The sequence below is a fragment of the Penaeus chinensis genome, chromosome 40 (genome assembly GCF_019202785.1).
Source record: "Penaeus chinensis breed Huanghai No. 1 chromosome 40, ASM1920278v2, whole genome shotgun sequence".
NCBI classification, from domain to species: domain Eukaryota; kingdom Metazoa; phylum Arthropoda; class Malacostraca; order Decapoda; family Penaeidae; genus Penaeus; species Penaeus chinensis.
The window spans coordinates 27,975,886-27,979,238 of NC_061858.1; the positions used below are offsets into that span (position 1 = coordinate 27,975,886).

At 35.1% G+C, this 3,353-nt stretch overlaps 1 protein-coding gene across 1 annotated transcript in view; it reads left to right on the forward strand.

Moving 5' to 3' along the window:
- Positions 1-81, forward strand: part of LOC125047175 (uncharacterized oxidoreductase TM_0325-like) — an 8,630-nt gene extending 8,549 nt beyond the window's left edge. Inside the window, exon 6 of the mRNA XM_047645293.1 lies at positions 1-81. This exon is cut by the window's left edge and continues 497 nt beyond it. The gene's annotated coding sequence lies outside the window, so the exon portion shown is untranslated.
- Positions 82-3,353: the final 3,272 nt, after the last annotated feature.

The window sequence follows — 3,353 nt, forward strand, 5'->3', positions numbered from 1 at the left end:
ATAACTTTCATTGAAGTTGATATTGGTTATTGATTCTTTGTAAAAAAAATAAATAAGTTAAGTAAATAATTGCATTGTAAATGGGTTGTGTTTTTTTACTTCCTACACGTTTATTAGACACTGCACTGTAATTGGAAAGGATCAGTGATTAATATACATTAACACAATAATGACAATGGTCCCATGCAGATGTGGCAGGTCAGCTCACTAAACAATCACTTCAATCAGTACAATTTGCATAAAACTTATGGGAAAATACAGGTTAAAATCTTTACTGCAGGGCTTGAAAATGTTGCATTCATTTGGTGTTTAAGTACAATTTGCTATGTGTCCTCTCTTGAGGATGCCGAAATATGGTATCGATGTCCTTTAGGGGCTAACTGTGATTTGGAGTACAATTAATAAAATATTTTAATTAAAGATTGCATTATCATTACCACATTGCTGAGTATTGCAATAATTTTTCTTGTGTTATTAATGTTTTTGTTTTTCAAATGAGTTTCATGTTTTTTTCCTAATAATAAAGAAAAGTATTGTAAACTGAGATGAGCTGTGATTAAAACGCATTTGTAGTATTCATGTTAATAGAAGAAATATATATTGATATAATTTATAATGCACTACAAAGATGGTAGATGGTAGATGTTTGGTCATCTTCCTTCAGCTGGATAAGGTAATATATAATAAAATAACTACTTTGTTTACAATTTATGTCATTCTTACATCTTATTGAAGCCCAATCCTATTTCTCTTTCTCTTTCTCTTTCTCTGTCTCTGTCTCTGTCTCTGTCTCTGTCTCTGTCTCTCTGTCTCTCTGTCTCTCTGTCTCTCTGTCTCTCTGTCTCTCTGTCTCTCTGTCTCTCTGTCTCTCTGTCTCTCTGTCTCTCTGTCTCTCTGTCTCTCTCTCTCTCTGTCTCTCTCTCTCTTTCTCTCTCTCTCTCTCTCTCTCTCTCTCTCTCTCTCTCTCTCTCCCTTCCTCTCTTTTCTCCTCTCCTCTCCTTTCCTCTCTTTCTTGTCTTTGCATTCTCTCTATCTTCTCTTTTGTGATCTTCTCTTCACATCTCTACTCTCTATATAATCTACAATTACATATGATCATAGATATCTGAGCACAGTGAAGATTTGTGCTTGTGACACAAAGCAAGGATTGTCACAATTTCGATATTAAGACTAACATCAGTGAGAAATATGAAAGCTGTTCTCTGTCTTTGCAGAAGCATAAAAAGTCTAAAAATCTGGATGAAGGGAGGCTCTGCCAATAGGTCTGAAGCTCACTGTTCTTAAGGAAGTAGGAAAAGCATAGATTTGTTATGACAGGAGTTCTCATTTCTCATAGCTGTCAGAGATACGTAAATTAATGTTAATGATGAGAAAGTTAATAATGCTTTACACTGAAAGAGGGGGGGGGGGGGATGCAGATGTAATGATGCATAATGTAACATCTGTCTTGACAATACATTGAAAGGAAATTCATTATTATCTAACTAAGAAATCAGTTACTGGATTATTTGAAAACTGATATATAAGTAGAGATTAAAACTTTGGGGACAGATATTTTTAAGAAATTTACTAGTAGACACATCTCTGGAATAGTTGACAAATAGCATGCTAATGATGAGGGAAATACACATTAAGATATTTTGAATCAGACTAAACTTCTTGCCAGATTATAAAACCGAACTGAAATTCATATTTTCCATCTTATTCCTGTGCTGTCTGTCTGTTTATAATACATGTATCTCATAAACAAAGTACCATAAGTTCATTCATATCTTCATACATTCAACTCTGCAGTGTATCTTAGATATATGTTCTACCATTGTTTTTTATAATGTGTAACTATTTCTTAGTTGTTATGTTGAATGATTGTAAGCTTTTAAATGGGGGCACCTGTGTGTATAATCATGACTTGACTGTATAGTTAAACAGTAATAAATCTATGTGAAGATATCAAACACAGTAGTAGTGATATTGGGAGTAATAATAGTGGTAAATGTAGTTCTAACATTTTTCACATAGTATGCTTTACCAAACTAAACAAAGTCAAACTCATAAATAAAAACGTAATGTTGATAATGATGATTATCATCTATTACAAATAATAATTGTAACAGATATTCGACTTTGGTTCCTGTGTAATGAGAAGCTGTTGCCTTGCTCATATCATCATCATCATCATCATTATCCTCCTCCTCCTCCTCCTCCTCATCATCATCATCATCGTCAAGGGGTTACATGCCCAGTTACCCCACTTCTTACCGCCATTGTATACTGCACGAGGTCTAGTCTTTGTGCTGTATTTTTTCTCTCTCACAAACATGCAGCACGTTTCGTCAAGAATGATGCAAGCAAAGTGAGACATCATTCATATCATTCGCTCGTGACTGTTACTGTGCAGATTCAGGTTGTGGTTGTCCCTTTACATAAACAAAAAAAAAAAAAAAAAAAAAATACTTTGAGTTGAACTTTATATTCTTTACTGAATTCCATACATATAACTTGGCAACATCATCATATGACTGAGCTCGGCGGGTTTGGAGACTAACTCCATTTACCTCTAAAAAATGCATCACTCTATTGTGAATGCATCCAATAACAGTTTCCATAGCATCATCGGTCTTGTCGAAATTGCCGCTGCAGTGTCACGCAACTGCTAACAGTTGCAAATACCCTTATGAATTTTATTTCGAAGAGACACAACATGCATTCAAATACCCTGGATGCTTTGGATTTTGCGATGTATATCCTACCTGCTGCCGAATAGAACAGCTCTTGCTTTCTCACGTGACTGCGGAATGATGGATTTTTGGATCGGGCTTCTTTTCATTCGTCCCGTCACGAGAATTTCGAAGGTGAGGGGCCATTCACTCGAAATTCCAAGAATACCTAAACACTTGGGCAATCAGTCGTCAAATATAAGGAGACCATTATTGTTTTTGAAGTATCTACACCTATGATTCCTCTGGTATGTTAGAGGGTTTAATAACACCATTAGACCGTTATTCACATGTTCAAATTGGCCTTCCTGGATTTCTCGTGTATCTTTCTCATCAAAAGAAATTTTCAGGTTTGTTCTTCATCCCTGAAAGCAAAGTATAAGAAATATTTATTGCTTCGGTTCCTTTGGTTATGCTATCAGCTCATCTCCTTTCAGTTCGTGTCCAGATAGTACACTAAAAAGAAAGAAAGAAAAAAGATAACCTTTCTCGCCACTTCAAATTACATGATTGTAAAAATACCTTTTCCAACACGCAATATATGTGACATTAATTTATTTCAGTTATAATCAACCCTAGTCTCGAAGCACCACACCTAATCTGAACAACTTATGTCAAAACTACGACTAAGTGACC